General features: G+C 37.5%; 1 protein-coding gene across 4 annotated transcripts in view; it reads left to right on the forward strand.

The window, feature by feature from the left end:
• Positions 1 to 13673, forward strand: part of lhfpl2b (LHFPL tetraspan subfamily member 2b) — a 93087-nt gene that overhangs the window by 34517 nt on the left and 44897 nt on the right. The window lies entirely within an intron of this gene.

Consider the following 13673-nt stretch of genomic DNA (forward strand, 5'->3'; position numbering starts at 1 on the left):
CCATAATTGGGGGTTCTCTAATTGCTGAAAAGCAGGTGCCAAATCTAAATAAACATAGTATCTGATGTAAGCTATTCTAAACTGGAATGATCTGAGAGAGGAGCAGAGATTTGGAAAACTCAAAATATCAACCTGATCTTTCTTGGTGTTTTGTACATAATTCAAAGAACTACGTTTTTGACTTAATACAAGAATCAGTGACTGCCGTAACATGACATTCACTTTTCAGCGTTAACAAATGAATGGAACTAAAAGCACCAGGAATGGAATAGTTAGGGGAGAAATCTGATGTGAAAAAAAGTCAAACAGCAGTTCTGCCCTGTTGCACTTTGAACTTTTATTGCATTATTTGGTAATCATGTGTACCAAATCATCTCCATAATACCCTTTTCCTTCAATACAAAAAAGAGAGATTCACAAGAGCTGTGGCACCTGAGAACCTATTTCAATGTCAGTTTTGGGCTGGAAAAAACTACAACATCTTATAAATCAATATGCAGTAAACCCACATTAATACATTTGATATTGGACCTTTTTTCCTTGGTATTCTACTGTTTAGCTACCTTAAGGTATGTGTAGGTAGGGTTATGTGTATTTTAATTTGTGGAATTTATGTGTAAATAAGAAGAATTTATTTTTTGACATTGTACATTTATTTTGGCGCTTTGGGCTCAGAAAACAGTAAAATGTGCTCTACCTGTTGGTAATCTAGTTAAAATCTAGCTAAGTGTACACCTTGCATGTAATCATGTGTTCTGAAGTATCATAGTAGACTGCAACACATTTGAGAAGGTGTAAACTTGTAGTTTAAGAAAATATCTTTGGGCTAAATTCTGTAAACAAGCAGGTGTGGGTTTCGGATTTTTTTTTGCTCGATTTATGTAGATTCTTGTAATTTCAGTGGGTGTTTTTCTTTTCAAGAGATATCTTTAAATGTCTTTTAATCAGCTGCAGACAGAAAACCCTTTTTTACTAGGTCTGGAACTACTGTACATCCCTTAAACATTTCTTTGTGCATCATTGCTACAGATGTATACTTTTCAAAATGTACACTTTTTGTTATGAACAAATGTAGGCCTTAGTACTATGCAGAGTTGCAGAAAAGATTGCTGCAGACATACTGTAAAAAAGTCAACTTTAATTGTTAGCAATGAACTGATGATGGCTCAGAAAATCCATTATGTAACTTATATTACAGGACAATGTGTCTCTGTATATATAGTTCCTTTTATTAACATGAAAGAGGGATTTTTATTGTATAAGACCACCTGCAAAGACCATTTTAAAGAGGAAACTGTTGAAATAAACAGAGTAATCAACCCTGAAGTACTTAAAATAGTTTTCTAAGTAGGTTTGTTTTCCTGTTGTCATTATGTGTTTTGAATTGTTTCTAGTTAGAATACTGGTATAATAAAAAAAGAAACATACAGTAAGAGTGTGACTAAAGAGTTTGTTTATAGAAAAATGTGTATGTAATGACTACTAATTAAATTTCATATAGAAAAAGCTCCTGGCTTACATGATGATGCAGGACATTAATTTGCTATGTATTTGAAGATAACAAATGTTTGTTGTGTAGGAAATTGAAAGAATCTGGGCTGTTACTTTAAAAAACTGATTTTCTTTTTAATTGTGTCACTCACCTTCATAATTTTGACGTTTTAGCAATTCCAATTCACCATACTTTTAAAGTATTTAAGAAGTGTCACATTTTTCTCCTTTGTGTAGGGAAATAGATATTATCACTAGTCTGTCACTCCTAGGCTCATCCTTAGCAAACCGTATATTTTCCTCTAATTGAAGGGATTTAACTTGTAGATACTGTCTCTGCAGTTATCCTTTTTTACTTTTCAATACTTTAAGGAAAATGGGTTTGCTAAGAATGATGACTTGGAAGACTAGTGGTCATCTCAGTAATAAAATACTTTCGACAGCCCTCTGCCTATGCAATGGATATTCAGATTGACATTTGGTTGACTGTGCTCCCCAGGGTATATTTCAGACAATGCCACATGATGGTAACTGATCTAGTAGCACTAAGTTGAAACTGACAGTTTAAGTATGTCTGCTTTTAGAACACACAAATGTGTAATATTGCTTCATCTTCTAGCCTGCATGTTTAATAATGTAACATGTTAACAAACTCTAAAATCTGTAACAAACTTTGTCCTACACAAGAAAAAGACAGTTATTTGGAAATCGTTTATTTTGCCTTGGCAGTAGTGCCTGCTACCATCTCATTGTGTTCTTTTCTGATCAGTAAAGAGTTTTCTGGCATGATACTGTGGCTGTATTACTGTATCACCACATTGTTCTCATTGCAATAAAAATCCAATAACTATAAATGGCCTTAACAGAAAATACCCACCAAATTGTTAACAATATAGGCTTGCTGGTTGGAAGTTGAATGTTGTTTTATTCCATTTTCATGTAAAAAGGCCAGAGAAGTTAATGTTTTTATCAGCGCTAATTTAATGAATATGCATAGAGTTGTGTCTGCACAGTATTGTACTCAAATATGGTAGCGTTTTTTTTTTAAACTGCTGTGGGTACAAGTCAACCTGACTGACATAATTAGGCACAAATAACGGAATTTAGCAAAATGTTCTATTCAGTTTTGTCTGTCCATACTGTTAAACTGCTAAATGATTATATGTTTCCAATTACAGTATGTCACAAGACAGACTTCAGCTCAACAGAGAAAACAACTTTGCTCTTTGTTTCTCTGGCCAAGGAATTAAAGATCAAAGACTTAAAGAATGGTGCAGCTTCTTTGCTTGCAAAATGACCCTACACTTCCCTGCTGTGGGATCATTACAGCAGTTTATGTAAGATTTCAGATTTACATTAGATGCGGTTACAGCCTTTGTCATTACAGTACGTATGTCTATAATTGATAAAGTGAATAGCTGTATTTGCTACTTTTTCATGTATTGATCAATCCTGTAATATTGTCTGTGAGTGTAACCTGCTTGTGAGTGTTAACCACCATTGATTACTTTTTGTAATGAGTATCTGGTGTTTTTTTCAAAGTATTTTTGTATTCTGTCACTGGTTTTGTGGGCTAGTTTATATCACCTCAGTTGTAGAGGCAGTCCCTGTGGTTTATGTGTGAACAGTATTGTCCCAGTTGTTGACCGCTGAATTTGGCTTTTGTGTGGTGTTCCTGATACAGGACAAATGTATATTGGTGTCATTTTTATCCATTTATTTTTGCTCAAACAGTTGTGGGAGTATGGAACAAGCTACCTAGCCATGTAATCAAAGTTGATAGCATGGTTTCTTTCACGAAATGGTTATTAATAACCAAATGTACTAGATAGGCTAGGCAACCTTTTCTTGTTTGCAAAAAGTTCTTAAATTTTAAATGATATTTAAATGATATTGAATATTTAGAAAAAGTGTTTTTAAGAAGGTTGCTTGTAACAGAAATGTCTTTATGTATTTTAAATCTGTTCATTTCCATTTTAAAACATAATTTTAAAGGGCATTGTTTGAAATACAGGGAGTGCATTGCCTACTATAGTTAAAAAATGTTTACTCATTGATATTCATGTCAGTATCTGAAACAATAATGTCACTGGACTGTGGTGTTTGTGGACTGACTTATATACTGTACATTACAGTATACTGTACATTTTTATAACAATGTCAACACACAATCAAGACCATCAGCTTTAACCCTCCTCTGAGAGGTTTATCTTTGTGGAAGAAAAATGGCTTCAGGAAAGTCAAGAACTGCTCAGTAAAAAAAGTAACAAAAGTTCTATTCATTGTACAGTACATACATAGCAAGGTTAGGGGTGCTGAAATTAATGTGCTGTCGTACAGAGAATGTAATTGAATTTGCAGCTCAAATCCATAAATTACACTCTTTTGTGGATGGATTTGCACAAGCTCTGGCTCGGACTAGTATTTTATACTTGCATGTCAAGATTTTTCATTTGGAAACAGTTGTTTCCATTATGGGGGGAGAAGGAACTGTAGACCAACAAGATAAGATCACAGCATGTCTGAGGCCATTTTCTCCAGGGAGCGAAGGAACCAACAACACTGCTTAACTGTGATTTGATCATTATGCTCCAAGTTTGGCTAATGGACGGAAGTTTTGGCACAAAGTGTCTGGATTTATAGACACTGTAAGGTAATGGCTAGGAGGAAAACAGACATCCACATTACCAGGGACATATGTTTGTAAAATCCTAAACCACTGCAATGTATTATTTCCTACCCTTCAGGGTTAATACTAGGAAGGCTGCTTAATTTCTGAAAAAAATTTGTGGAAAACAGTGCTGAATGACTTTGTTGTAGAATGTGTTCCGTAACAGCTTTAATTGCCTAAATTGGGTTCATTTCAGCTTCTTTTAATGAAGCATTTGTCAAAAAAATATTTTGTCAGAGAAAATGTATTAATTGGGTGGCATGGTGGTGCAGTGGTTAGCATTGGCGCCTAGTAGTACTGCGGTACTGGGTTCAACTCCTGGAGTGCTGTCTGTGTGGAATTTGTATGGTCTCCCCATGTTCACATAGGTTTCCTACAGGTGTCCTGGTTTCCACCCACATTACAAGTTTTAAAATGACATACTGTATGTTTCTATGGTAACTGGTGTCCTTCTTGTATGAACCCCGGCGTCCTGGCCAAAATTTCCCATTGGTACTTATCAATCATGGCCTCCTAATAATCCCCATCTATGAATTGGCTTCATTACTCTGCTCTCCTCCCCGCTATTAGCTGATGTGTGGTGAGCTTTCTGGCGCACTATGGCTGCCGTCGCATCATCCAGGTGGATGCTGCACATTTGTGGTGGTGGAGGGGAGTCCCCATTACCTGTAAAGCACTTTGAGTAGAGTGTCCAGAAAAGCGCTATATAAGTGCAAGCAATTATTATTATTATTATTATTTTATTATTACAATTATTCTTACTGCTCTTTTCATTACAGAGGAGAACAAAAGGAAGAATGCTTATCATATGCTATTGTGCAATGCCCCTTTGCACTTGATAAAAAATGTTTCTCATCTTTTTCTTCAAAACACTCACTGTTGAGAATTGTTTTTCATAGTAAAACTATTTCTACTAGGTGGCACAGTGATTCATAATAATACAATAAACTTTATTTTATATAGCGCCTATAAAGGTTGCTTCTCAAAGCGCTTTACAGAATGACAACAACAATAAATAAAAATAATACACAAGATCAAACACAATTGCAATATACAGAGGAGACTCTGGATGGTGGTACTAAGAAAAGTAGAAGCAGAGGGGTAAAGAATAGAAGCAGTTAAGTAAAGGCTCTTCTAAAGAAGAAGGTTAACTTTGCTGCCTTGCAGCACTGGGGCCCTGGGTTCATTTTATAGGGTGCTGTCTGTGGAGAGTTTGTACATTTTCCCCACGTTCATGTGACTTTCCTCCAGGTGCTCTAGTTGCCACCCACAGTCCAAAGACACAGGTTATTTTAATTGGTTTCTGGGAAAACTGGCCCTGGTGGGAGTGTGTGTGTCTGCGTACATGTGTGCCCTGCAATGGACTGGTGTCCCGTCCAGGGCGTATCCTGCCTTGTGCAGCAGCTCCCCCGTGACCCTGTAATAGATAAACTGGTTAGAAAATATATAGATGGAGAATGCATTAAGCTCTGGTTTTCCTAAAATGGAAGTGGCGGGAGATCAAGAATTCATTCAGTACATTTAGTACCTAATAGCCTTTATGTTCAGCATTGGTTTCTTACACAGCCCAACCTGGAGACTGACTCCTGTCACTAACTGTAGTGGCAGGATATGTATCTGGTGGAGCACGCTGGCAGATTTCCATCAGAGCTCTTGTGAGTTCATTGCAGGATAATGGTTCATTGCCTCTGGCCCTGGGCAATGTTCCAAGCTGACCAGCTTGTCTAAATGACATCACCCACAGCTGAATTGGATATGCCCAGGTGGACAGGAATGTTGTTCACGCTCAGACCCCTTTAATGGCATACAGTAGCCATTCAACCACTGAAGGACATTTTGCTCTTTCCCTCTCAGGATTTTCACTGAGCTTGATGCCTGCTTTAACTGTTCTGTCATCCAATTAATTTACCTGTGTCAGGAGCAAGTAGCCTTCAAGCCTTCATTGATGAGTCTGTTTGATTTTCATTACATTTCCACATTTCATAATTTAGCAGTTTTTGAAGTGTAGTTTTTACACTTTGATGTGTTAGAGACATGCTTCGTAATGTAGTGAGATGTTTTTCACTGTCCATACAGAATTGGAACACGCATTTGTTGATAGACAACACCAGGCTGGGAGAACAACAAAAAATTAGCATACACAGCAAAAGACCTTTTGTCCCTAGCTTTCATTTGCCTGAATATAAATGTGATAGAGGCTTCTGCTTGAGCAAACAAATCATTTTATAATAATTTGCAAGCAAATTATTTCATGATCATGTGAAGAATTACATCTGTAGACAAAGGTTTGTATACTACACTTTTTACTTTTTACTGCATGTTTATATACTTTTTATATAATATTATCATTCAGATGCTAGAGTTACATGGATCTTGAATATGAAAAGAGTAATATTAGAATTTAGCAATATTGGTTTTTCACTTTACTAGGGATTACTGTGTAGAATAATAGGATTCTATTCAGTGCTCATAATAATTGTAAAGATTTTTATTTTCCCAAATTTCACACTGGCCCTGGTCAAAGATCTGGTAGATGAGCAAATTCAAAACTTGACACAACTTCTCACTGGTTAGATATAAGGAGTGATGAATTTATGTACTTCGGGAATCTGCTGGGACAGAGAGGCCATTTAATTAGTGACAGAAACATGAAAAAGGGCTTATACGGCCAGTTAACTCTGAACAGGTTAAGGCACCACAGCAGTGACAGTACTTATAGTGAGCAACATTAAAACTGTCTCTGTTTAAGTAACTTTTGTTTAAGTTAACCCCAAATGTGATAGTATCCTTTGCACATAATGGTATAATTTTTAAACAAATGTGATCCTGTACAGCAATTCTCAGTGGAAAGCTGCTACTGTTTGAAAACTTGACTTTATTCTGTAGCTATCATATTCATATTATTTGCTATTAACCTGTACTACATAAGAACCTTACTGCTACATTGCTTTACTATAGTATTTGATGACAATGGAACATTTTTAAATGAAATATGCTATGTCACAAAAAGGCATTTTAAAACATTCAGTGAGAATTTGTTTCATTTTATTTTGTTATTTCCTTAAACATTCAAGCTATCATCTAACAATAGATAGGAAAATACCTGTAAGTTTGCATTGAGGTACTCTGTGTGTCAGGTGTCTCATTGGTTAAGTAATACGTTTTAAGTACAATCTTTCTAATCTACATCTATCATGTCTTTGTATCATGGCATTTCAAGTTCAAATGGAAACAGTACCTCTGCTCTAGAGCTGTCTTGGGTTTCATGGTTTTATATACATTTAAGAGTCTCTTTACTTTCTGTAGTTTGAAATCTGTTGCTTATAGCTGCCTTTTTCTTTATTCATGGAACATCACAGTAAATTTAAAATTTGTTTTGTTGTGGTTATGTACTGGGTGAGCCAGCTAAAAGTAAACACTAGATGATAAGTTATCATCAGCAGTAGACATGAATAACACGTGTGAGGTCGGTACGTACAGTAAATAACCTGTGATTAGCTGGGTAGATGTTGGTAGTATTTTCAATGTTGTTGTTACCTCCATCTTGGGAGGTGAGCAAGACAGGAGTTTATTTGAATTTGAATCGTGGATCTCATGGTATCTTAAGGTTGATTTGCATTCCAGTTCCTATTATGGATGGAGCAGCAGTACTGATAGGCTGAGTGCAGGGAGAAAAGATCTTTATCTGAAGAACTGGTGATAGTACCTTCATCAATATTTCTGTAGAGCTTTTAATTGTTGTTTGTTTCAAAGCGGGGCTACTTTAATCTGATTCACATTCAATCAAAAGGTACTTTCCAAACCTTCCTGCTTCGGTTCCCTTTTCTTAAGAAAAAAATTGGCTTAAACTGATGGTATGGGTAAGACCTGGAGCCGTTTAGCCAAATACTAACCGCAACTAGAGAAATTCAAAACAGGCTGGACAGCCCACAACAGAATGTCTGAACATGTCAAATAATTATGTGGGAACTTGAGGAATAATTCCTACCGTGTGCATTTCTGAGTGGAGTAACAACTTTTCTTTCCTTTGAAGCATTCTGTGTTTGTACAGATTAAGTTATCGATCTGGTCACGTTTCAGCTGTGTGAAATAAATGAAGACCAATGATTTCAATGCATGCACTTCCACCACGGTCCATCTGGAGATTATTGCTGTACATTTGCTTTCTGCTTGCAGTAATATAAAGTTCGGTGTGCTAAAGTTACATCTGCAGTACATATTCATCCGTAGAAACTCGACAAAATTCATGATGAAAGCAGAAACATCCTCTTATATTTCCTGATTATGTCAAGCACAACAATGAGATCTGATAAAGGGAAATATAACACTGTAGGGTGGCATGGTGGTGCAGTGAATAGCATTGCTAGCTTGCAGCACTGGAGCCCTGGGTTCAATTGTGGACCTGGTGTGGTAGCTGTGTGGATGTTTGTATCTACTCCCTTTGTTTCCTCCAGCCATTTGGGTTTTTCCCACAGTACACAGTACAAAGCCAGGTTAATTAGCTTCTGGGAAAACTGACCCTGGTGTGAGTGCGTGTGTGTGCCCTGGAGTGAACTAGTGTCCCGTCCAGGGTGGAATCGTATGGCACCCGTTACTTGCTGAGATCCCCCATCACCCTAAAATTGATGAAGAGGTTAGGAAATGGATGAATGGATAACTGAATGTATTCTATTAGCTACTCTCAATCCACAGTAATTTTGTTGTATATATAGTGCAGCCTTTTCACTGGCTTTAAAGCACTTTGATTAACTAAGCTATTCTAAACAATACACTCCGGAATTGTTTCTAATCATGCAGCTGGTAATTGGGGATAGTATTCTGTAAACATGAAGAATCTCTGGTTCCATCTCTTCTTCTTGTGGTATGATTCATGGGGGATCACGAATTTAAAGAGGGCTTATATTTCTTGCAAAATGCCCTATCACCTTTCACAATCATTGTGCACATAGAGTCAGATTTATGAAGACAATAAATACATCGAGGAGGGGGATAATTTCAAATCCCTGAGCTGTAGGGGTCACCTAACATGGAATAATATGTTAACATGCTGAAAGCCCTTTGTGTATAGTTGTATAAACAATGAAGCTTGTATCTTGGGTTACAGATGCTGCCCTGTTAAACAAAAGGCTAAGGACATTATCCCAAAGTAATACCTCTCTGAAATTGCATTTTTCCTTATTTGTTAATACCAATCTCAAGTTGAAACACTGAGGTCGTGGCTGGCTAGTTGCACTGGGCTTAAGGGCTACTATTGTCCAAACAAGTGGTTCAGTTTATTGGGAAAATGTGTGTTGCCTGTAGGAAGAAAAGGAAATTGGTAGCTCTGGAGGCGAATTCTTATTTCATATCTGGCTGCCACACCCCCTACCATCTTTAACTGATTGTTATTCCTTAAAATGGAAAATACTTGCAAAGTATTCAGGTTACTTCCTGCAAGTGTCATCTGAGGAATACAAAAGCTTCCCCGTACAGCCCTAGGCCAAGAAAGCATTTTATTTTAATATAAATATTTAATAACTTAGAATACTTAAAAAAAAAAACTTTTGTTTTGGCTCTCTCAGCAGAAAACTTAAACAACATAGCTATAGTAGCAGGTGGAGGCTCTTTGAAATGGCACATTGCTGAGATGTTTCACTCGAGAGCTGTTGCTTCTCATTACTTTCTACAGGGCTTGCCCATTGAGGGTTTAAATGCCTGATGCACAGAATATGAAAGGCTAGCCTCCTGAAACTGTACCCTGAACCTCTAGGTGAAGTCTGGTCAGTATGACTCCTCTAATCCGTTCCACCGAATAATCTTTTCTGGAAGAGTGGCAGTCAAGTGAGGCCGAAGCCCTGCAATGTTCTGCAAAAACCAAGATGTGGATTCCCTTTTAGAAAGGGATCTCTGATTCACTCTATCCTCATCAAAGTCTGGTAAAAAATGCAGATTCCTTTATTTTTACCTAACACATACACTAAATGAAATCTTGTCACTTTTCTTCAGTTCCTTTGCAATTCGTTCAGCTTATTTAAAGAAAGATCTATTACAATGCAGCATAAAACCAGACTTAAGTTCCCTCCTTTTTTAAAGTTGTTTTGAAAGCTTTGCAAATCTTGACAGCAGGAAGTGACTATATTGCTGACAGGTAAATTAAATTATTTTGAAATATTATTTCTGCTTTGTAAATGAGCCAAAACATTACATCAGAATATTCTGAGACTTGTTTGGAGATTTCATTACAGCAGCTGCCAGAAACCTTTCACTTGACTAACTTCCTGTTGTTAGGTCTCAACACATTGATGTTGGTTACTATGACAACCCTGTTTAGACCTTAGACATCACAGGCATTAATCACAGAACCTTTGTCAGTTCTAATCCTTTTTATAGGAAGCCTTATTTTATTAGTAAATCATAATAATTAATGGAAATATTAATTATGGAGATATTCAAATTATTGGACTGTACTGTATGTTTAGTGTTTGATTTACAGTTAGTTTTGTAGCTTGAACAAAATGAAAAATAATATAAAATAATTAAAAATAATATGTAGGTATGTTAAAAAATTAAAAAGACCACCCTTGAAGTTATAATCTCTTTCAAAAAATGACTTGACCAATAAAACTGCATCAGGGCCTCCTTAAACTCTGCTATTTGATGCATTTAGACATTTTAAGGTCACCAGTTGCTTGCTAAATTGCACACAGTTTAAAATTGTTTACACTGGAGTAAGGTCTGTTTTCGTGGTGTGATTCATTTAAATGATTTTCATTGTAATGCAGGGTGTAGCAGTGAGGAATTGAGGGAGGTGATGGGTTCCAGGCCCGCTCTGTGGTTTGAGACCTGCTTTGGGCCTCATTGTACAATCAGCGGATAGCTGTCTCCATTCCCACCGCTGAGGTAATCAGTTATCATTTAGCACTCATTCGTGCCGAGTGCTAATTGGATTTCAAGGAGGGTCATTGCTTCAGTGCATCTGCTCAGCTGAGTAACCACCCGTGGGTAAGTGAATTATCATTTTTGAACCCCCCCACCATTCCCCTCCTCCTTGTCCGGCGCAAGAGCAGATTTAATTGAGTGATAGGAGTCTGGCTGCTGGCAGGGATGTTATTAGCAGATGTTCGAAAGAGGCGAGATGACTGTTCAGCCCCTGCACATGCCATTGTAATGCAAGAAGCAGGGAGGCTGTGCGGGCTGAGCAGGGATGGGAGAAGAGGAGCAGCAGCTGGGCTTTGTGTGCAGTTGGGGGGGGGGCTAAGTGCAGGTGGAGCTGTTTACACAGTCCCCACCAGGGCGGACAGCAATGTGAGGGGAGACTGGAGAGTTAAGAGCGCCCCCGATCTGTACTCTTGACACATTTCCTTTATTGACTCCTGCCGTTTCTTTCTCGCACATTTAGGGCTTTTCCTGTTTTGTGATTAAGTGTTGTAGGGGTTGTTTATTTACACTGTCCAGCTGTTTCTCTGATGGCCTGTGAGGTCTTCCTGGTGGCTAGCCATACTAGTTTTGTATGCACAGTATTGTCAAGCTGGCAGTACTGGTGAAGGATATTTTAGACTGCAAAGTTCATTCTTTCGATAACACATATCTAATGTCAAGCTTTTATTGCCTAAACTCATTAAGCAAATTACAGCAAAGGCACACTTATCTAAATTGCTACTTTCGAAAAATAAGTAGGTGATAGGAGTATTCAACACTTGGTGATTCAGACAGATTGTTCCAAGATGCATTTTTTAAAAATGATTGTTTTTTGCTGATGGGTGTTTTTTTTAAATAAGATTTTTAAGACCCCCAAAAAGGCATATAATGAGAGTTTTGTACAGTTGTACAGTTTTGGCAAATCGGTCTGTCATGGGCAAATAAAGTTGCCACTGTGAATTCACATTTTCTGCTAAAAGTACTACCCTAAAAGCATTCTCAATAAGAATGAAACACAACATTTTGTGCAAAACGTTTTGTTTCTTTTCTTCTCTTTTCACCATGGAATAAACCTTTGCAGCCTATGCATGCAGATACAGCGACCTACTTGATCTTCTGATTCAAAATTATATAAACGGAATTGCTTATTTTCAGCTCCTGTATATAAACCTGAATGAAAACTAGTATTTGTTTTTAAAGTACGTGGTGGCATTTTTTTTTTCTGGGGTAGAGTGGTTTAATACAGGCCTGGGTTTATTTGAACTGCCGAGCACACTTGAAGGTTGGCCGACGGTTGATTTAAATTAGAGCTGCCCTGGAATTCAGACGGTTTGTGTTTTCTCTACGGGTGGGATGCTCCACCCAGGCAGAAAGTTCCCTCTAATGTGACTTCATCTGGAAAGGGCAAAGCTCCATCCATCTGCAATCAGCGATAATTTAGCAGCCCCTCTTCATGCAGTCAAGATCAAGCTTCATTTTGTTTTTTTTTCTATGGTCTCTCTCCAGGCTAGGGAGAGAATCAGAGTTTCCAGTGTCTTTGGATGGATATCAAAACCCACAGCTCTGTAACAAAATGTGGCCTACAGCACACAACTGAAATGCATTTAAAGATTATAGTAACTGTTACTTCATCTGTTTTAAAATAGGTGTCTTGGACGTGAAAGTTTTTGTTCTCTTAGTTTCTGTGAAAGTGTCACCCTTGGTCATTCGTAAATGGTTTTCATGCTTTCAGCACAACTAATGTTCTGTGGAAGGAACCGGTCGAGATTGTACACCCCAGTCAATCTGTATACAGTCCACAGCTCAGAACAGCAAAGTGCAAAGTGAATATGCGCAAATTTGATTTAAAAACACATTATGAGACCTAGACACTTGTATGAACTGTGAGATTACTAATATTACAGAAACAGAATTAATCAAAGCTGAAGAAGAGGGCTGCATTGTGGATTAAGTAAAACAAGGTTGATTGACAAGGAGGAGTACTGCACTTAACAAAAACTAAAACTTGCACAGCTAGTGATGGGAGAGCCACCAGACCCTTGTGAGCACATATGGGTTAAACCGAAGGGAAAATTTGATAAGAGCTCTTAAAGAGATCAGTGAGGTCATTTCCAAACCACTAACACAATGTTTTTGCCAGTCATTAAAAGCTGGGGAAATTCCAATGCTGCCGACATGTAATGCCAATATACAAAAGACAGAATCTGCTGACCCAGGTTACCTAAAACCTGTCATCCTAACATGCATACAATGTAGATATCAGAAGCCATCATTAAGGAAAACATTTAATCATGTTTCTGCAGTAATGCTATTATTGAGGACATCGACATAAGTTCCATAGAGGACGATTTTGTTTTTTCCAAGAAGTCATAAACAATGCTAATACTTGCAGTGCTTACAACATTGCATATCTGGATTTTCAGAAAGGTTCCCCATGAGTGAGTTCCTCATTTATTTATTTGAAATGTGCTTCTATATAAGACACAGAGGGTAATAGTAGGACAGAAAATGTGCTGTGTGGTGTGTGACCTAGATATTCACAATGGCGGGACTGCTGTTTTTCTTGTACTGTATGTATGGATGATATAGGTCAAGGTAGTAGCAGCACATTTGT

Source organism: Lepisosteus oculatus, chromosome 3 (genome assembly GCF_040954835.1).
Source record: "Lepisosteus oculatus isolate fLepOcu1 chromosome 3, fLepOcu1.hap2, whole genome shotgun sequence".
In the NCBI taxonomy this organism is placed as follows: Eukaryota; Metazoa; Chordata; class Actinopteri; order Semionotiformes; family Lepisosteidae; genus Lepisosteus; species Lepisosteus oculatus.